Here is a 22,624-nt window from a genome sequence, read left to right on the forward strand (position 1 = left end):
CTCGCCCACCTCCCGCGGCTTCCAGGCGGGCCGCTGAGGCGGACAGTGAAGAAGAAAGGGTAACAGAGACGGAACACCGCAAGTATATAAATAACATCAGCCTCGAGGGAGGGGAGGGAAAGCTAGGAGCAGCGGCTCCAAGCTCATCCCACAGCGACTCCCTCCGGCTCTGTCCGGTACTAGGCTAGGCTAAGCCAGGGCAAGGGCGGCGCGACGGGCTGTGCTTCCCCGCTTCCCTTCCCCCCCCCCCGCCCCGCATTCGCTACTCACCTGCTGGGGGGATGGGCGCCTGGGAGTGCCAGAAGGACGGCCTAGGAGCGTTAGCGCTGCAGCCGCAGCAGTCCTCCTGTCTCACTAGGCCACTCAAATTCTCTGCGGCAGCAGTAGAGACAGCTGCTCCCCTTGTCTCGTTTGTCTCCCTCCGCCGTCACCACTGCTGCCTCCTGTTCGCCTCTGCCACATTTGGATCCTCCTCTCCGTACATGAGCTCCACTGCCAGGATAGAGGCCTCCTCACCTTCCTGCCAAATAGTGAGCTACCCGCATCGAGACGTTCAAAACACAGGGCCGGACACCGCCCTCCTCTTCTCTGCCAACGCGCAGGCGCACTGCAAATTCCGAACTGCGACAGGAGCGCAGGAAGCAATCCTCCACCCAGTCCACCGCTACTTGCTAGCGCGCAGTCGCGCCCGTAGCTGCTGCTGCTTCTCCTTCACTGCCATCTCCCGGCGCTCCGTCGGCCGTCATAAGCGGCTCTCCGCTGCCCCCTCGCCATCATAGGAAAGAAAAATCAGCTATGGATATCCTGTGTTACAAATTCGGCCCGTGCCGACTGAGGGGAGAGGCTAGGACGCAAAGTATAGAATTACAAAGGTAAATATTCATGTGCATGAGATCCAAACTGGGCACACCCAAGGGATTTTTCTTTAGGGGTTTTATACCTTATGCTACAAGGGTATGATATGAATCATCCAATTACCTACTAATGCATATTTCTAATTATCCAATCATAAACGTGGTAGAGTATAACAACATAGAATCATTAAGGTTGGAAAAGACCTTTAAAATAATCTAGTCCAACCATCAACCCAACACCTCCATGCCTACTAAACCATGTCCTGAAGTGCCACGTCTACATGCTTTTTGAACTCCTCCAGGGATGGTGACTCCACCACCTCTCTGGGCAGCCTGTTCCAATGCTTGACAACCCTTTCAGTGAAGAAATTTTTCCTAATATCCAATCTAAACCTCTCCTGACACAACTTGAGGCCATTTCCTCTCATCCTATTGCTAGTTACTTGGGAGAAGAGACCAACACCCACCTCACTACAACCTCCTTTCAGGTAGCTGTAGAGAGCAATAAGGTCTCCCCTCAGCCTCCGCTTCTCCAGACTAAGCAACCCCGGTTCCCTCAGCCGCTCCTCCATGTTACATTCTTCTGAGCAGCCATAAACGAAAGCCATCCCTTTTAAAATATATTTCCTTTTCTAGCTGTAGAATGGGCCCTCTTTCTCTGGTTTTCTGTTTCTTTTGCACCATTCGGCCTGGCTTCTTCTTCTTCTTGTCCTGGTCATAATGATGTAAGGGCCATAAAAAGGCCATAAAGGCCTTGTGAAACAAGATACTTTTTGTATAAACAGTGCATGCCTTGCTAAAGACTGTGCCCTTGAAGAGGAACTAAAAGACTGATAGAAGGGGGAACATACTGCCCTAGAAGGCGCCAAAGACTGGGGGAGTGCTGAAGAAACATGAAGTCAGAAAAAAATCTGCAGTAACTAGGGAAAAGGTAAAGGTGGCAGGGGGAGATCGCGACCACCGACTCAATACAAGACTGAAAAGACTTGCCCCCCCCACGCCTGCAAGGAGCATGTGTGCTAATTTACATAGAACTAACCAATGATAAATGGAGTAGTAATTACTAATCAATAAACATAAATTTGGGCGTTTTTTTACTAATCATGTAACAAGATAAATCACAGAATCACAGAATCGTATAGGTTGGAAAAGACCTTTAAGATCATCGAGTCCAACCGTAAACCTAACACTACCAAGACCACCACTATACCATGTCCCTAAGCACCTCATCCAAACGTCTTTTAAATACTTCCAGGGATGGTGACTCAACCACTTCCCTGGGAAGCCTGTTCCAATGCTTGACAACCCTTTCAGTGAAGTAAAATTTCCTAATATCCAGTCTAAACCTCCCCTGGCGCAACTTGAGGGCATTTCTTCTCATCCTATCACTAGTTACTTGGGAGAAGAGATCGACCCCCACCTCTCTACAACCTCCTTTCAGGTAGTTGTAGAGAGCAATTAAGGTCTCCCCTCAGCCTCCTTTTCTCCAGGCTAAACAACCCCAGTTCCCTCAGCTGCTCCTCATCAGACTTGTGCTCTAGACCCTTCACCAGCTTCATTGCCCTTCTCTGGACACGCTCCAGCACCTCAATGTCTCTCTTGTAGTGAGGGGCCCAAAATGGAACACAGTATTCAAGGTGCGGCCTCACCAGTGCCGAGTACAGGGGGATGATCACTTCCCTAGTCCTGCTGGCCACACTATTCCTGATACAAGCCAGGATGCCATTGGCTTTCTTGGCCACCTGGGCACACTGCTGGCTCATATTCAGCCGGCTGTCAACCAACACCCCCAGGTCCTTCTCTGCTGGGCAGCTTTCCAGCCACTCTTCCCCAAGCCTGTAGTGTTGCATGGGGTTGTGGCCCAAGTGCAGGACCTTGCACTTAGCCTTGTTGAACCTCATACAGTTGGCCCCAGCCCATCAATCCAGCCTGTCCAGGTCCCTCTGTAGAGCCTTCCTACCCTCAAGCAGATCAACACTCCTGCCCAACTTGGTGTCGTCTGCAAACTTACTGAGGGTGCACTCGATCCCTTCGTCCAGATCATTGATAAAGATATTAAACACGACTGGCCCCAGCACAGAGCCCTGGGGAACACCACTTGTGACCGGCCGCCAACTGGAGTAAACTCCATTCACCACCACTCTCTGGGCTTGGCCATCCAGCCAGTTCTTTACCCAACGAAGAGTACACCCGTCCAAGCCATGAGCATCCAGTTTCTCCAGGAGAATGCTGTGGGAAACCATGTCAAAGGCAAATATGCAGTAGTTCTTTAGTATAGTGTGCTAGGTTTGTGGAATAACCACCTAGCACCCATCTTTGCACAAACATGCAATAAAATACCTCTACTCTATGTGTATATTGGTGTCTTGCACACTGGGTAAACGACCCCACACTTGTGGGAAAACAATACTGTTGTCTGGTGCCCCCCTTCCTTTTTCTTTTAAAAGGTTGTGATGGACTGTGGGATAATTGCTGAGGTGACTTCGAAATTAGAACTTATATTCACACTTTTAGGTAAGGCACAGCTTTGAAGAAGCTTCCCAGGTGGAATGCGGCTGACATGCAAGGAATCCATTCCATGGAAGTTCCCTAGGCCTGCAACCTTAGATGTCGGTAACGCCAGGGGAACTTGGTGTGCTGACTCTAAGAGGTACTGCTCGGAGGGTGGAGCAGTGTGGAGATGCCGCGGCCAGGCTCTGCAATTATATGGGAACTTGAAGGTGTCATGGAACTGATAAGCTGTATATTTACTACCCTGGGCCAACAGCCTGCCACGTTTTTGACAAAATGCTGTCCTTTTGGTGAACTTTGCTCATTATAACATCATTATAATACCAAAACACACCTCCATCCCAAAAGCTACCTGCCTCCAAGGTGCGACCACCCCTCACTGAGCTTGCGCTCTGAATTTTCCTAGCTTATACCTTTAAAAGCGAAGCGAGAAAACTTTACACCAATCCTAAACAAAGGTATGTATGACTAGTCACTCAAGCTCCACCCAAAAGGTGAAAGATAGTATAAAATGGCTTAAGAGAAAGAGAATGTGAGGGAAGACACCATCGTGTACCACTCTGACCTCTGGGATCAGTCGACGGGCTGAGCCTCTCTTCCCCCCCCATCGGGACGCCTTTGGGTAAGAGTCGAACTTGGTTATACCAAGTGCCTCCCCGGGAAACTTAGAAATCTCTATAGAGTTGCTTTATTATCTTTTTAACGCGTTTGTAGCCGGCAGTGTTACTCATATTCTTGGTATTTGCATGTGCTTTGCAGACAGTGAATTTATCACCGGTAATCCAAAGAATCTGTGTGTCTGTTGCTCTAATAAACTGCACTCTTCATTAATCTAGCTGTGGTAGTTCTCATTGAACATGACCAGACTCTTTATGTGTGGCCGTGATAGTTCATGTAACACGACTAGACTGGGGGTGTAAGCGCGTTATTAGTGAATCCGTAATCGTGAAGTTCAGTATGCTGGACACAACCGGACTTATAACGTTGTAAATTAATGCTGTCGCCTTAGTGAAAGCCCTGAGAGGGCTCTGGTTCTGATAAGTGGCTATACACACAGTCCTTAGAAAATAAACCGTTGACCAAGTCTGAGACTAAGACTGGACCTAGCCGCACCTAGACTCCTCTCTGAGAAGGAGTTTAGAAAGCAAGGGGGTCCTGTCTGAACCTTGTGACTCAAGGGGAGGGTTCCCCCCCAGCCACTCCTCAGACTCCTATTTGTAACACGACAGTAACTCTTAACGCAACATGGACCTTCCCTCCAGGGGTGTGACATCTCTTTCTTTTAAGGCTTTTTCTGTAAATATAAGCAAGTCCTGACCCCTCCTGATTTCCTGGTGTTTCCAGCTTGTCCAGGACTGCTTTAGAAACATGTCCCAACACGTATTTTTCAGTGTATTGAGTGGCACTTTTAATGTGTGTTCTGCACTGGGCGGGGAGGCAGGGAGGAGAGAGATGGTGCAAGGCTTCTTTCTGGATCTCAGTTAGAAAGACACGACAACAAATGTCTTAATAAAATAACTGTTTAATAAGATAGAATAAAAAGAGGAATATATATAGTGTGTATCTATCTATGCTAGCGAGCAGCATCGTACCCCAGATGGATTTTTCCCATGATACATTGTGGAGATCCTGTCTGTGGAGAAGTTCCTCCTCCCTCTCATGTTGTGGTGCCATTTATTTTGTGCAACAAACACAATCATATATCTTCTCCTGACAGGTTCGAATGTGTCATGGTTTAACCCTGGTAGGCAGCTAAGCACCACACAGCCACTCGCTCTCTCCCCGCACAATGGGACTGGGGAGAGAATCAGAAGGGTAAAAGTGAGAAAACTCGGGGGTTGAGATAAAGACAGTTTAATAGGGAAAGCAAAAGCTGCACACGCAACTGCAGCAAAACAAGGAATTCCTTCACTACTTCCCATTGGCAGGCAGGTGTTCAGCCATCTCCAGGAAAGCAGGGCTTCATCATGCATAATGGTCACTTGGGAAGACAAAACGTCCTAACTCCAAACGTCCCCCCCTTCCTTCTTCTTCCCCAGCTTTATATACTGAGCATGATGTCATATGGTATAGACTATCCCTTTGTTTGGTTGGGGTCAGCTGTCCCAGCTGTGTCCCCTCCCAACTTCTTGTGTACCCCCAGCCTACTCACTGGTGGGGCAATGTGAGAAACAGAGAAGGCCTTGATGCTGTGCAAGCACTGCTCAGCAATAGCTAAAACATCCCTGTGTTATCAACACTGTTTTCAGCACAAATCCAAAACATAGCCCCATACTAGCTTCTATGAAGAAAATTAACTATCCCAGCCAAAACCAGTACAGAATGTTACCTCTGTCATAACATCCACCCGTGTGCAGCACAGGCTGGCACAGGGCATTTCAGCAGATTCCCTTACAGTGGCTACTCATGCTAACATATGGGCTTCTCAAGCCCTAAGTAGAAGTTTCAATAGAGCAGACATGGCCTGTTCAAGATCACTAACTCCTCAAACACAAAGTCTTCTGCAAGGCTCCTAATACACTCCACCCCTTATTCTTGATCATGGCCATGCCTGCTATCTATTGAAGGGCCATTTCATTGTGCATATTAACAAGCTGCTTAGCAACACAAATAATACCAATATACAGGGTAATTACAATACTAAGCAACACAGTAGTTGAAAGCAGAACGATAGGGTGCGTGATCAAATGTTAATCAATGCTATTATTAACATTAACAATCACTGCTATCATTAATCAGTGCTATCATCATAACAGCATTAGCATTGGGACTTTTTCCCTTAAAGATATCCCACTACTTAACCTTTGCAACATTATCTAAATTTTTGGTCATCTGTATAATTTTTTTTATTTTGATGGAGCATGGATATTTCAATTTTATCATGTTCATAACTCCCCTGCAACAGCAATTTTAAATTTCATTCTGAATTGTGTGTGGATCGGAAATACCCCTGTCTGGGTTTGGTACACAAATTGCAAATATAACTCAGGGGATTACAAGTATTGCAGGAGTAGTTTAATGCTATCATAAATGACTGTGCCTAAGGGGGTACTGATATAGTTGTGGTGTCATTTGTCCAGTGCAATATGATAATCACCTTCTACTTGCTGTAAGGTCCATATCCCCAGTTCTCCATCATCTTCACGATGCAGGTGTAAGCTTTGACCTGGAGCTTCTACCAGCCATTGGGCACTGCTCACCATTCCATGTCCGCTGAAACAATGGCCTTTCAGTTCCCACCAGAGAGTACATCATGTGCCAGGCAAGTGGGGCTTTGAATTTCCATTGTAATTTACAGGCTGTTGACAGATGTTGCTTTGGGCTAGTGCAGGCATGAGACTTATCAGGTAGGGTATCAATATCCACATTGTTAAAAAAAAAAAAAAAAGAATTCACTATTTTCTGTAAATCAAATGCTGTGGAACATATTTAGGGATATCAGCAGTGTTCCAAAATTAAGAATGTAGTACCTGCCCCTTGGATCAGGATCTCATCAGGGACCAGTGATCAGAACATCATCCACACAGTGGAACAATTTCTAATGCAGGGAAATATTGCAGTCTTCCAAATACTGGGCTACCAGCCCATGGAAAACCATGTGGCAGTGTAGATATACCTGGTGCAGAACTGTGAAGTTATACTGCTGACCCTCCCATGAGAATGCAAATTGCCCTGTGATTCATTAGTCATCGGAATGCTAAAGGAAGCATTAGCTCAGTCTAACAGAGTGCCATAGCCCAGCTTCAGATTTGATTTGCTCAAGGAGAGTGACAGTGTCAGGCACTATGGCTGCAAGTGGAGGGTCAGCCTTATTTAACAATCGATAGTCAGTTGTCATTCTCCAGGAGCGATCAGGCTTTTTTTTTTTTTTTTCTTTGTTTTTGGCCAAATGGTGCTACTGGAGGGGGAATGAGCTCTCCAAATAATCCCAACCTCCAATAGCTGTTTGGGTGATCTCTGCATAGCCTTTGGGGAGCCTGTACTATTTGGATGCAACTGGTTTGGAGGTAGGATCCAATACAACAGGAGCCATAACCACTTTTCTCACAATAATAGTATGAACCGCAAAAGAATATTTGCACCCCGTCATCATGAAAGTTTTACCTGTCAACAGATCATGCCCAGTAATATATTCAGGTACTCTAGTTACCCACACTTTTGCCATAAAAGGTGGGTAGGAATCCAATTGTAGTATCAGAGAGATTTCATGAGCAGGTTCTTCGGCCTCGCCCAAAGGCATTAATTTTCATCAGTCTATTTTTCAGATATCAGGATGGGTCCCCGTGAATTCTCGGCACTAGTGAGGCCGCGCCTCGAATACTGTGTTCAGTTTTGGGCCCCTCACTACAAGAAAGACATTGATGTGCTCGAGCGTGTCCAAAGAAGGCCAACGAAGCTGGTGAAGGGTCTAGAGCACAAGTCTGATGAGGAGAGGCTGAGAGAACGGGGGTTGTTTAGCCTGGAGAAAAGGAGGCTGAGGGGAGACCTTATTGCTCTCTACAACTACCTGAAAGGAGGTTGTAGCAAGGTGGGTGTCGGTCTCTTTTCCCAGGTAACTAGTGATAGGACGAGAGGAAATGCCCTCAAGTTGCGCCAGGGGAGGTTTAGACTGGATATTAGGAAATTTTACTTCACTGAAAGGGTTATCAAGCATTGGAACAGGCTGCCCAGGGAAGTGCTTGAGTCACCATCCCTGGAGGTATTTAAAAGACGTTTGGATGAGGTGCTTAGGGACATGGTATAGTGGTGGTCTTGGTAGTGTTAGGTTTACGGTTGGACTCGATGATCTTAAAGGTCTTTTCCAATCTATACAATTCTGTGATTCTGTGATTCTGTGAATTAAAGTGACCTCAGCCCCTATGTCCATTAGAGCCATCACTCACTGCTGATTATGATGGCTCCAATGCACAGTCAGGGGAATATAAGGTCTATTATCTCCCCATGGGGCCTCAATCACCCGTCGCACCCTGGGCAGGGGAGATCCAAATCTAGTCAGTTGTCCTGGTTTCAGCTGAGATAGAGTTAATTTTCTTTATAGTGGCTGGTATGGGGCTACGTTTTGGATTTGTGCTGAAAACAGTGTTGATAATACAGGGATGTTTTAGTTGTTGCTGCACTAGTCAAGGACTTTTCAGCTTCCCATGCTCTGCCAGGTGCAGAAGAACTGGGAGGGGACACAGCCAGGATAGTTGATCCAAACTGACCAAAGGGCTATTCCATACCACATGACGTCATGCTCAGTGTATAAACCTGGGGAAGAAGAAGGAAGGGGGGGACATTCGGAGTGATGGCATTTGTCTTCCCAAGTAACCATTACGCGTGATGGAGCCCTGCTTTCCTGGAGATGGCTGAACACCTGCCTGCCCATGGGAAGGAGTGAATTAATTAATTCCTTGTTTTGCTTTGCTTGCATGCGCGGCTTTTGCCTTCCCTATTAAACTGTCTTTATCTGAACCCACGAGTTTTCTCACTTCTGCTCTTCTGATTCTCCCCCCCATCCCACTGTGGGGGAGTGAGCGAGTGGCTGTGTGGTGCTTAGTTGCTGGCTGGGGCTAAACCACGACAGTCCTTTTTGGCACCCAACGTGGGGCATGAAGGGTTCGAGATAATGACAGATTTGATTGGAATGTGCCAGATGATAGAATTTATAGCTGTTATTGCTGTTTAGCTATTAATCAGCAGGCTTCTGTGCTTGCTTTCCTTACTGTATATTAGAGTCTAGGGCTCGTTAGTGGCTGTTTTTTTGCTTTCACTGCTTGCCGTGCTGCTGTACTGCTTATCATCTTACTCTGCTGTGCCTGGGAACATTTTGATAACAGCAATAGCCATGTGCTTGGGCTGGCAGATGGCCAGGGCATTGCTGCTGTTTCTGTGCTGCTGTGCTGGACAGGCTGGAACTCCAGTGTGAACTCGAGTCGAAGGGACTGTGACCTGTGGATGAGTCCACGTGGGAGCAGGACACCCTGAAGCGTCTGTGCCCATGGATTAGCCCATGCCAGAGCAGGTATATCTTGAAATGTCTGTGGCCATGGTTATGTCTGTGCCACAGCAGGTATACCTCTGAAGGGATTGTGGCCCAAGGATAAGTCCACGCTGGATAAGGTACACCTTGAAGCATCTGTGGCTGTGCATGAGGCCATATTGGAGCAAGTTTACTTCTGAAGGGACTACAGTCTGTGGATAAGTCTAAGCTGGAGCAGGGGCAAGGGGAGGAGTTCATTGCAATGTTAAACCCCATGGTCTGGTCCAAAGGGACCAGGGGTGGAGATTATAATGGATAGACCTTTAAATTGTTGTAACCCATGATTTGAGTTGCATGTTGTGGGAATTACTATAGCTGGAACCACCTGAACAAATGGAGGACAAGCCTTACAAGAAGCAGTGCAAGTGCAGCAGTGACCTGACCTGAGCTGGCTTTGGTGCCCAATAACTCCAAGAAACACACCACCTCTCCTGTCCTGAGTGACCACCATAAGAGATGGAGCCCAAAGTCATGGACTAAATGAACTCAGTGGACATTTTGTGGACATTTATGGACATTTTACAGACATTTCACAGGGGTGGTCCATAGACGAAGGGAATGATATGTGGGTATTATATCAAAGGATGGGAAGGGTGACAGTGGGTAATGAGAATGTATTGGATAGTGTGAGACCTGAGCATTACATAAATGGTATAGAATAAGGGGTGGATACTGTCCTGGTTTCAGCTGAGATAGAGTTAATTTTCTTTATAGTGGCTGGTATGGGGCTATGTTTTGGATTTGTGCTGAAAACAGTGTTGATAATACAGGGATGTTTTAGTTGTTGCTGCACTAGTCAAGGACTTTTCAGCTTCCCATGCTCTGCCAGGTGCAGAAGAACTGGGAGGGGACACAGCCAGGATAGTTGATCCAAACTGACCAAAGGGCTATTCCATACCACATGACGTCATGCTCAGTGTATAAACCTGGGGAAGAAGAAGGAAGGGGGGGGACATTAGGAGTGATGGTGTTTGTCTTCCCAAGTAACCCTTACGTGTGATGGAGCCCTGCTTTCCTGGAGATGGCTGAACACCTGCCTGCCCATGGGAAGGAGTGAATGAATTCCTTGCTTTGCTTTGCTTGCATGCGCAGCTTTTGCTCTACTTATTAAACTGTCTTTATCTCAACCCACAAGTTTTCTCCCTTTTACTCTTCTGATTCTCTCCCCCATCCCACTGTGGGGGAGTGAGCGAGCGGCTGCGTGGTGCTTAGTTGCCGGCTGGGGCTAAACCGCGACATCAGTCCATATGGGTTTTGTGTTTTCCAGTGATCCATGACTGGGATAATTACTTGGTCTGGGCATACTCTCCCTTTCTTCACTAAGCAGGTAGGAGCAGAGTGTGTAATTGGTCTAACCATTGTCCTAATTTCATTTTGTGATCTATTTTTCCATTTCAATTGCTTATAGTTTTCCCATAAATAGGAGGTAGGTTTCCCATCAATTTTGCCTTTTGGGACTCCAGACTGGAGTAAAGTTACGAATATCTCCTTTCAGGTAACTTTTTTCTTTTGTGGTTTATCCAGAAAGAGTCGTCTCCTCTCTTCCCTTTGCACCTGATATTCTCCTAACTGCCCTAGAGCTAGAATTACATCACTGGCCGCTTTCCCCTGGACAGCTCCCAGGAGCGATATGATGGTCCCTTTAAGATAAAAAGGCGGTCCAGCTAACAGTCTGGATTGCATTCCTGAGGTGAATACCTCTTGAGTTGGGGCTAGTGAAGGCAGGGTTGTAAGTACCCTGTTGAATAGCCAATTCTCTCTAATACTGCCCCCCCTCCTCATCTATATACTTCCATGTCACCATTCTATCATTCCAATCAAATGGGAAAAACTGTAGCTTTACTGTGCCCTTCAACCATTCTCAGAGAGCATACAACACATTTCCATTTGCCCGAGATCCTTTTAATCATTGCATCACTTTTTGGGGGCTCAGTTGTACACTATCCCCTCCTGGGTCCCACACACACAGTAACCACTGTCCTAATCTCTCCCTGGGCATCTGCTGATAAAAGTCTACCACATTCTGCAGCTCAGTCTGAGTATAGTCTCACACTGATATCATATGGTATGTCACCCTGGGAGGTCCTTTAGCTTTGTTAATAACAAAAGGGCGCACAAAAATTGCCTACCATTTTTGTCCTTGGACACTTCAGTCCACTCTTTGGCAGGGGAATCCCAGCTATCACCATCCTGATAATCACTGGGGTAACTGACTGACCCCTATGCCTCCGTTGCCCAGTGTGGGCCCTCTGCCCTTTCTAAACTGTGTGTACTTGGATTTCTGGCATGTCCCCCTGTACCTTGGACTTCCAGTTTATCCATGTGCAAACAGGTCTCCAGACTTTCCAGTTGTGCTTGCAGTTCCCTGGTTTTCTTTCACTCACTTTCTAGGGTCTCCCACAGTTGTCAAAGGCAAGTTAACAATAACCAGCTACTACTTAGATCTCATTGCCATCTGCCCTGTCCTACCCCTTGCTTCTCTAAACAGCTCTTAATATCCTCAGGGGTGGGGCACTGGGGTAATTCCTTGTCAGTTTCCTAGCTCACCAGGAGGGTCACAAGAGCTAAACGCTGTGCAACTGGCCCCCATACCTGTGTGTGGGGCTGGCCTGGCACCCATTAGAGCTTTCCCTGCTCTCCGCTAATGGCATTCTTCCAAAATGGCATTTCTTATCAATAAACTGTCTGATGCCAAATACTCTGCACTGATGAGGGCAGGTGGTGGGGTGAGGTGAGATGAGAGGCACTGCATTTGTTTTCCTTATTACAGGGTCATAGACCTCATTAGTACATCAGCAGTGTCATTTAGCCCATTGTCTATGAGTCGCAAGTTGCTTCTAAGGCAGCAGAAGATAGTCCATAAAATATTGCAATCCAAGAAATAGCAAGTACCATGAGGGAAAGTTAGGAGCCAGTTCATGATTGCTGCTAGTATCTTATTGCATCCCAGCCTCTATTATGTTCTTTTATTGATATTCTATACTTATCTGTTTCTAATTTGAAATGAAACACAATTTTATATAGCAATAACTTTTTATTTACCTACATGGCACACAGCTTTGCTTGTCTTCCTTGCCTGCTGCTTAACAGTAGAGGCATGCAGTTGTGTGTGTGTTCTAAAGAGGTTAGGTGGTCTATTGATTAAAACCATTGAAGAACACTGCTTCAAGGGAAGAAAATTAATATGATGTAGTTTGAGGTTCCCAGCTATGCTTAATTAGAGATATTTGTCCTTGTATAATTATGTTGATGTATTATTGTGCAATGCTCTAGTGCAACATGCTGCACTGAGGTGAAGCAGAGTATTTGCTGGTGCAAATTTCTCTAATCTAGACAAAGCTCTGCTCTTCATGTCAGGCTTCTCAGGAAATGTATGTCAACAGAACTGCATATGCTTAAGTGCAGTAAACAATCTGAGTGCTAAGTGGAAACACACCATAGAAAACATCACACAGCAAAAGTTCACATTTTTTAAATGATTTTGATATAATTTGTAAGGTTCCTTAACGTTACCCCTGATTTATGCCATTGTCTTTACTGCCTCTTGCACAGGCTTTGCCCATATGGAGCCAATTAGTGCACTGGAGAAAAATACATTCTTAAATAAAATTTGAATTTTTAATCTTAAAAAAAAATATCAGAACATTTTGCTGGTTCTAAGAAACCTAAAACTCTTTAGAGTATTAGGTAACCAAAATTTGCAGTGTTCCTATAAAGTTGCTTAGTATTACTTACTTTTTAGAGATAAGGAGAGTGAGAAACAGAGCTATTTTAGTGTTTTTACAAGTTTGTGGTTAGATAAGGCCTAGAAGCTTGGAGCCTTGATTCTAAGCACTCCCCTCTGGGAAAAAAATATTTGTCATCATAATATGTATTCTTGTAGATAGAAGGATTGTAGTAAGTACATAAAGCTTGTGATTGTTTTATCCTTTCAAAAATATTTTATTTTGTTGCTTGGAATTGGTTTCATGTGGTGCAGCCAGCAAACAAACCAAAAACATAAGAACCAAACAGTTGCATGGCAGGGAGTCCTTAACCGTGAGAGACATGTGGAAGGACTGTCCAGAAAACAGCTGACATCATTACTATATTTTGAAATCATCCATTTTTGAGGCACATATTTATAATCTTTGTAACATGCATATCAGTGTCCCATTTGGTCTATAGGAGTAAACTTTTTTTAAGATTTCCACTTCCTGCATAGACATCAGTATTGAATATAGAAAAGACTTGTGAGATGACTCACAGATATTAAACTTTCTGTTGTCAAATAAAGTAACTGTCTGGATTTTTGCTCTCTCTCTCTCTCTCTCTCTTTCTAGTAGTGCATCATTATTTGAGAGAGATATGCTTTAGACAGAAGAATATAACAGATATTATATCTAGCTTTTTCAAAAGCAAGACAATGGATCAGTATACTAAAATGGCGTATGAATCCTTTAAACTATATAACTATATGAAAATCCACAATGTTTAATCAGGAAAAAATATAGCACAATTAGATATGTGCAATACATACATAGAAGTGCAACACAAACTTCTTTAGCAAGAAAAGCTTCGCAAAAATCCCTGTAAATAATTTGTACTTAAATATATCAAGCACTCCAAAGTACTGAAGATGAAATCTTGGTGTCAGGAAGATGATGTAAAACATTCATATTGGTATCTGTGGAAAAATGAAAATTGTGTAAATCAATGCAAAAATTAAAACAAAACAAAAAACCCTCCAAAACTAGGGAATTATAGGTAGAATACAAAACTCCATATTAGGCAAATTGAAGGAAGAATCACATGGTTCCCTTTTAGCAGCAGTGATGAATTGCACATAAAAGGATTACATCAGTGTAGCTTTGCTTTCCAAGTTTTTAATCTACAGATTCATTTTCCTTGAAGACATTAATGTATTTCCATTTTGGGTTTAAGAGGCACTACCTTCTACTTGCCTTGACTAAGACATGCTTTCTAATTTTTGTAGTGCTTTTTTACAAACTTGAAAATAAAATGTATTTCCTTACAAACTGTTAGGCGAAACAGGAACCGGGTTCACAGATCTGCTTTCAAGAAGACACAGATGTAGGCTAAGTGCGAGTATACAATTGCATTTATTGCTTATACTCAGGATCCTTCCAGCAAGGGGAAGCCCCGGGACCTTGCAGGGAAGCAGCGGGGGATCACCAGGCACAGCAGAGCATCTGTCCATGGTCGAGATTTCAGCGAGGGGTCAGTTGCAAAGGATTTTTCTGGGGGGGGGTGGGGTGGTCGAGCATGCCCACTATTAACTATACATGATATAGCTATGTGGCTGGCTGTAGTCAACAAGATACTGTTATGAAAATTCGCAACTGGCCCATGCCCACTGAGGAGAGATGCTAGGATGCAAAGTGTAGAAGTACAAGTGTAAATATTTATTCATGCACATGAGGTGTTCCAGCCAAATTGGAGCATCCCAAATGTCGTTTTACACAGGGTTCTTACACCCTTCAAGCATTCAGGTACAACATGATTTGACTAATCACTAACACCCACACTACCGATTACTAATCATAGTAAAACTTTGCAAAGCAACTATAGTTCTGCAGCATTCTTGCTGCTTGTCTATTGATCCAGACATCCCTGGAGTCAGTCTTGCTATAGGGAAACCCTCTTGCAAACCCTCTTGCTGGGAGGGTTTCAAAGACGTGTTAGAGGGGCTAGGATGCTGGAGTTATCTTGATTGTCCAGGGGTATCCTTTATCCTTCATGGACAGCTCTAAGATTCTGAGAATCAAAGCCCTTATTTCCAGGGCCAGACTGTCCTTCTGGTCCTTGTGATGAGCTGGTGTCCTTTAGTTTGTTTTACTTAAGCATGAACAATACCAAAGTTTCCAGTAAAATTCCACTGCCTCATTACATTGCAGTGTGTAATGTAAACTAATATATATTAACAAAGTTAATACACTTTCATAGTACAAAGACCGATTGATATAATAGTTTAGGGAAGGGAATTTTCATAACAATATATATCTGCCTTAGCAGGTGTCCAGGCCTGATAAGCACGAGCTTGTTACATATCTGGCCATGGTTCAAGAACACTGAGGAAATTTACTTTGAGGATGTTCAGCTAAAGTTCAGTTGGTGCTAAGCAATGGGATGAATCGGTCAACACACTCCTGTCTCCTTGCCAATCTTCCGAATTCTTTGTCCCCCTTGTACAAACACTGTCATGGACAAGTAGGAATGTGCAAAGCTTGAGGAATATTTGTGAACTGACAGCTGTTGTGAGGCAGGATAGGGTCTTTACACTGTTTTAAGATGTGTCATAAGGGCAATTCAACAATTTTTTTCAGTTATTCAAAGACAAGCTGAGAGTATGTTTTTTAATTCTCAGAATCAAAGGACAGCTTTTTCTGTAATACTTTTGTAGTCTGTGCAATTATTTGAGACCTTTTTAATATACTGAAGAATAAAATGGAATGTTTAGATGCAAGCAATGTTAGGGTAAAGTTTTTAATCAGATTGCAGATGAACTTTATTATGCCTGAATTCAAGAAATGCTTTACAAATATGATTTGCTATAAAGGATAAATCTAAAAACATGCTGGATTTTATAGAATTTCTGTTTATTAATTCAAGAACTGTTTTATGAACCAATCATTCAATCTTTGCTTTACATTAGGAAAGTTATATTTATTCAGAGGATCTTCAATGCATGATGCTGAAGAATGTCTTCCTGGAATCTATAGCTTTGATCTTAGTGAGTACAAAAGTTCAATCAAAATGAATGCTATTTATAGTTTCATTAAGGCAATGACAAATGCAAAGGGCTGTTTTTTTTTCAAATATAGCATTTTTTCAGTGTTTATTTTATAATGGAAAATAGCAATGAGAATTCTCATGTATTCAGCTTGTGTCCAAGTAGGACTCCTACATCCTTATTGCTTCTAAAAATGTCATATTTATATTATGAATATATATCAATATATTATAATATTTAATAATACTGTATATTATTAAATATTTATAATGTAATTATACTATATGGCAAAGAATTTACCAATTGTCTTAGAATACCATGGATTTACAAATAAGAAAACTAAACAAAATCTATGTTGCATTCTGAAAGTATAGCATATTATAGAACCTTTTCGATTAAGAGAAGGCCTGTTAGCTACAAGACTTTAGCTAGCTCTAGAGATACTATGTTTCTTAGTGGTTTAATAGAATAAAGATGGATATAGTAATAGGTTAACTTTATTGGTGTAGCTGCTTCTGTAATACTAGAGCTTACTTTCTCAAGCCACATAGAAACCTAGTTGGAATGCAGCTTATTTAGGAATGTCTCTTTTACATCTCCTCTTACTTCATTCACTTCATTATTTCATTTGTTGGAAAATAAGTGAGGAACATGTAAAGAATAAAGTTCAAAGGATCAACCAAGAAGGAACAAAAGAAAAATCCAAGAATATCCTGGTGAAACTGGATCTTCTAGCATGTGATATTTAACAATGGAGAAAATTAAGCCTTAAAAGGAAGAATGACCCTGAATTCATGACCTGAAAAGCATGGTTTGGGGGTCTACGACCACCAGTGACCACTAGAGGACCCCCACGTGAAAAACTGAGCATGAGTTATGCTGAATCATCATTATGTAAGCTACTAATTAACATGGTCCCACCTAGTAATGTGAAAACCTATGCATATGGAAAGATATACTGTATAAATGAACCTGGATCTGTGTAAACTGGTATGCACGTTAGGCGGAAGGATCCCCGGTGCATCCAGTGCTGCAATAAAGAGAATGCCTGCTTCTTAATGCTACATTGGTGTTAAGAGGTTTATTCCCAATTTCAGTGACACATTCACAAGGCAGTTTGGCTCAGTGGGTGAGGTTCCTTGCTGTGAGCTTTCCAAATAAAAGGCTAATTCTGTGCCAGATGTCAGTTCTCAATGTACAGCATTTCAAGTCCCACTTCAGTGTAATGTTCCCACTTCTTAGTTCCACAGAGGAACACAGTTTGAAAAATGATCTAAACACAATTCCTTTCAAGACTATCATTTTCAGTGCTTAAATAAAAACAGGAACTTTAATAAATACGTCTTGAAAAGTATTCCCAGACACTGTGTATAGAGTTTGGTGGGAAATATCTTCAGAATTTCCATAATATTCCTATACTACATCAGGATAAACTAAATATATTTTAAAGTTTCCCTTTCCTTCTTCAAGTCTCCTGAAAATAAAACTGAGATACTAAGAATATGTGATCCAGTGACAGGACATTTCCATGAAATATGGGATACTCTGGCACAGGAAGCATATGAACCCGAGTGTTCCATAGCTGAGGTGCTCACCCAGCTACTAGACTATGGATTTATTCTCTCTCTCTCTTTCTCTCTCTCATTCTCTATTTTTTTATTAATTTATATAAATGGAACAACTCCAGTAGGAAAAGTCAGGAGATCTATCCCAGAACTTTCTATTTTTGCAATATTTTATTATAGTCTTGTGGTCAGGATATGAACCTGGGATGTGAAAGAGACAGCTTCAAGTTCCTGGCTTGAAGCAGGCAAAATAACATTTTGAATGTTAATGCCTAGCCTTCTAGCCTTTTTTCCCCTCAAACAAATATCAAGAGAAGTAGAGGAGCAAATGATAAAAAGGTGCCTACAAGCCAAATACAAAAAACCTGACACATATTGGTTTCCTGAAACAGTGGAAGACAGAAAGGTAAAACAGCTCCAGCAGATAGAATGGCATTGAATCAGACAACTTATTTGAAAAGATGAGTATACATTATGTACTGTGTCTTCCGTATAAAAGTTATGGGTAAGATCCAGTTCCAATTGATGCTTCAGTGAGTGCTGTGGATCTGTCTTGAGAAAGGAAGAGAAAGGTCACTGTAGATGTGTGTTGTCGAGTGGGCAGTCATAAGACAGGAAAATTGGAAAGATGTGTTTGCACACACAGCATCGCATTAAATGGAGAATACCATTTAAAATCAGGCTGGCAGACCTTTGGCATATGCTATATAAACATGAATCACTTACCTTAATAACTTTCTTACTACCTTCCACGGGATCAATACAATGTAACACTTAAAGATGAAGGGGAAATTCAAATTGTAACTGCTCAGCGATAGTAATTTGTGACCAAGGAATGGTCTGACATGGAGGGCAAGAAGGCCTAACTGCAGAACAGGTTAAACTGATTGGAAGCAGGAATGCCAGAGACAAAAAGACTCAATGTAGGGGAGTGACATTTCCCTTGGTGATAAGAAACCCTGCAGTATTTTCTTGTAGCAATTTGGATTTTGAGTGCTCAGGGGCCACCTTTGGTCAGCAGAACTGGCACTGGGGGATGAACTGAATGCCAGGCTAAGGTGCCTGATACTGACACTCACATGATTCGTGCAGGTGTAAGTGTATACAAGGAATCGGCTCATGCCACATCTTTGCAGACTCCTTGTAGAACCCTTATGGCAGTAGGACTCTGTCCAATGCATTGTTCATTAAACCTCTTTATATTTAAGCACAAACATGTGTTTAATCTGCCTTAAGGGGTACAATAAAAATTCCCCAAAAAGGACATGCATATAAGTCCCCATCTTTCAGGTCATATTATTTATTTATGCACCTAAGTAAATAACCTGAAACTAGTAGCTGAAACTCACAGATTCCACTTACTTGGATGGAAAATTGTTATCCAGCTATGTAACTGGTCTTCTTATAGTTAATTATAATAAACTATAAGAAGACCAGTTACATAGCTGGATAACTTTAGGCACTTTTTTTGTTTTGGTAAAATATCAACTATATTACATATATATTACATATAATCACTGCTAAAGTCATGACAATGCCTTTTGGATAGTTAACATTCTTTTTGCACTGTCATACAAAGTCCTAATTTTTAATTGGAATTCAGAGCTCTTGCAAAGGGTGCAAGTTATAAATTGAATCAATGACTTTTGTTTTAAAATTCCATATTATATTTCAGTATCTTTTAGTTGATACCAGTTAACCTAGTTCCAGATTGGTATTGAATTCTTTTAAGACTCTCAGTGGAGCACAAAAAAATTATTTAATTCAAAGGTTCAAAGTAAAATGAGCTCACAAATGATGATGAATTTGTCAACTAATTTCCATTTCAAGTTTAAATTCAAGATCCAAGCAGCATGTACAGTATAATTTTGTACTTCTTTCCAAAACTCTCATAGGAAAAATGTCACTTTTTCTGACGTTTAAACATATAGAAACAATACATTCTTATTATTTTTAGACTGTGCTATATCAAGATGCATATTTAAGAAGCATTTACTTGGAAATAAAAAGGATATACACCCATATTGTTAAAATGATCCTCATTAAGGAAGTCAGTTAACTGTCCTGAAAAGTTTCTAGACAATATGATGAAACAAAGACAATATTCTAGACAATATGATGAAACAAATCAACTTCAAAATAACAAAGTCTTTGGTGAAGATGTTACATGGATGCATAAGACCTAAGGTAAGAAAAACATTCTTCTACAAGTATTTCACTAACAAGAGGTACTTAGCTGACCTCTGAAAAATGAATGTGCCAAAGTTAGAAAAATAAAAGAAGAAATTTTGAATGCTGCTTTAAATGCAAATATTAAAAATGATAAATGTTGCTAAGCCAGCAATTTAGTTGGAGAAATGCTGAAAAAATTATCTTTCATCACCTACTGCCACAAGAAAATGGCTGGAATAGATAAGTGAGATTCTTCAGGCTCTATAGTGAATTTGAAATGTAAATAGAATTTGCACTCTTTGTTAGTGGTTTTTTTTGGACACTTCATCAAAATGTTTTGAGTTTTGATTTCATTTTCTTGGCATGTCAATAGATGTAGCAACATATATGACAACAATTTAAGAGCGTTTCATCAGACATAATTCTTTTTAAGTCTTATTTAAGAGAATTTGGGAACTTGAAAGAAATGTGAGTTTCCGATGTGTCTAGTATGTGGACAGTATTTGGATCTTAGTATAGCTAAATGTTTACCTATTCCATCAGTGGTCAAATTCATTGCAAGCTCTTTCCTTTGTACAACCCAGAAGGTATATCCATGCTAGCAGCTTGGCTCCTCCAGAACAAGGTTTTGGAAACTGGGAATAATAACTGGCAGCAAGTGTTTATGTTCATTTCCCTGAACTATTGCCAGTAATGAAAGGCAGTTCCCTGGCTAACATAAACACTTGCTGTCAGTAATTTCAGTCTTTTCTCACTTTCCCACAGGCTTCTGGATAGCTCACGGGAAATTGAACTGCTGCTGATTTCTGTCTTCTACCATCTTCATGACTTGCTTGAGTCTTGACCTATAGTTTGAGGATCACAGCTCCATACAATCATAGAATGGTTTGGGTTGGAAGACACCTTCAAAGATCATCTAGTCCAACCCCACTGCCATGGGCAGGGACATCTTTCACTTGATCAAGTTGCTCAAAGCCCTGTCCAACCTGACCTCGAACACTTCCAGTGATGGGGCACCCACAGCTTCTCTGAAGTTAAGAGTCATTGTGATGGTTAAAAATCACAGTCTCTTCATAAACATCTGAAATGTTTGTCTTTCAGAATATTATACAAATTTTTAAAGTCTCCTCCTTAAACACACACATACATAGATACATACACATATGCATGCATGCACACACACAAAAATATTTCAGACAGATCTAGTAATCTTAAGGTCAACTATTGTTTCTCATTATAACATGCCTTATAATTTTGCCAAGTGTAATCATTCGGGCTACAGTTTTAAAAGCCATATGTCTCTTTCCCCAATGCTAGCTATTTTGTTTTGTCCACAATACAAAATTCTAGCAAATATTCTTTTTAGAAAGCTTCTGTTTGGGATAACACTGGTAATTTTGTGTATGGTCTTTCTTTAAAGTTTGTCTATCATCTCTTCTGTGCTCTTAATCTCCCCATTCCCCACCTTTTGAGTTTCTAGCCCAGCTGTGAGGAGGAAGAATACACCTCAGTGTTCCAAAGTTTGGTACTTATTTGGTGCCAAAAAATACAGGAGCATCTCATCTTCATTTTGGGCTTATCCAAATAGAAGCTGGAAAAATGTCAGACACTTATTCTGTTGAATCCAATTACAGAGGTCTGTGCAGAGAATGTTGAGATTCCAAGTATACTGATGACCTGAATGGCTGTCATTACAATCTTGTGCAATGCTATTTATCCTTTTCCAGTGTTTCTTTTTTCCATGAGATGAGCAGTGTCTATACTGTGCACTGAAACAGGCAAAGAAAAAACAAAACAAAAAAACAGTAGGCAACCATGAAATTACAGACTATATCAAAATGCACACACATGAGAGATTAATTAATTTTGCTTAATTTCTGACTTTGCAACTTTTTGAGGGAAAAAATTCATTTACCTGCAGCTGAATTTCTGAATGCAGTAATAAGTAGATTTTAAATGGTTTGAGGGTCTGGGGGTGGAGGGGTTAGCAATTTTGCTAGAATCTCCTCCCTTCATGCAGTATCTTCAAACATTCAAAACCAAGATCAATCACATAAGCCATGACTTACTCCCATCCAAAAAAACCTTTTTTTTTTTTTTGAACAGAATACTAACTTATGGGAAACTAGCTAGATCAGGGGAGTTGTAATAGAATAAACAGACGTCCACTTCTGCTTTCCTGCATTATGTCTAAATTGCCTATGTTAGCAGTGATCACAATTTGTTAGTTTTATAATGCAAACCATTATATGAAACATACTTGATTGTTTATCTTCTGTTCACAGTAGAAAATTAATTAGCCCCAAAATACACTTATCTTAACAGTCTTAGTGCAGGAGTCAAGATCTGTGTAAAAATAGAGAGTGACACAATTTCTCATACTATTAATATATGTCCAAGTTTCTTCTAAGGCCCTTTGGTCAAATAATGTAAAGTATAGCCATGTATGTATATACTCAAGCTGGCGGCAGGGGGGGTGACTGAGTTTAAAAGACTCCAATTTGCAAATTGAACAATCCAGCATTCTTCATTAATACCAGTGTAACGCTTAAGAACAGAAGAAAAGCATATATTTGTAACCAATATACAACCAACCCACTGCTGCCCCCAGGTGTCCATCATGCATTGACAAATGAGCTACAATGCAGCCACAGGATCTTTAAAAGCAGGCATAGATTGAACATGTAGCCTTGTGACATGAATATCTAGATTTATTCAGATCTCTGACTCCATAAAACCAGCAGAACTTTTCATTGAGTTAGCTCTA

General features: G+C 41.8%; 1 protein-coding gene and 1 long non-coding RNA gene across 7 annotated transcripts in view; one reads left to right on the forward strand and one right to left on the reverse strand.

The window, feature by feature from the left end:
• LOC140650482 (spindlin-Z) overlaps positions 1-578 on the reverse strand; it is a 104,118-nt gene extending 103,540 nt beyond the window's left edge. For 3 of the 4 annotated variants that reach the window (XM_072858774.1, XM_072858776.1, XM_072858775.1), the window contains exon 1: positions 271-577. The gene's annotated coding sequence lies outside the window, so the exon portion shown is untranslated. Of the gene's footprint in view, positions 1-270 lie in introns of all 4 variants that reach the window. The other variant, XM_072858780.1, reaches the window with a different exon arrangement.
• A 125-nt stretch (positions 579-703) lies between these two features.
• LOC140650483 (uncharacterized) lies at positions 704-21,357 on the forward strand. Of its 3 annotated transcripts, XR_012042008.1 has the most exons (7): positions 704-872; positions 3,369-3,987; positions 10,655-10,714; positions 14,507-14,607; positions 16,043-16,120; positions 19,643-19,872; positions 20,623-21,357. It is a non-coding gene; the product is annotated as an uncharacterized lncRNA (long non-coding RNA). The 3 variants fall into 3 exon arrangements; XR_012042006.1 differs by lacking the exons at positions 19,643-19,872; positions 20,623-21,357 and adding an exon at positions 16,764-17,274; XR_012042007.1 differs by lacking the exons at positions 10,655-10,714; positions 19,643-19,872; positions 20,623-21,357 and adding an exon at positions 16,764-17,274.
• Positions 21,358-22,624: the final 1,267 nt, after the last annotated feature.

The sequence above is a fragment of the Ciconia boyciana genome, chromosome 4, assembly GCF_034638445.1.
Source record: "Ciconia boyciana chromosome 4, ASM3463844v1, whole genome shotgun sequence".
In the NCBI taxonomy this organism is placed as follows: domain Eukaryota; kingdom Metazoa; phylum Chordata; class Aves; order Ciconiiformes; family Ciconiidae; genus Ciconia; species Ciconia boyciana.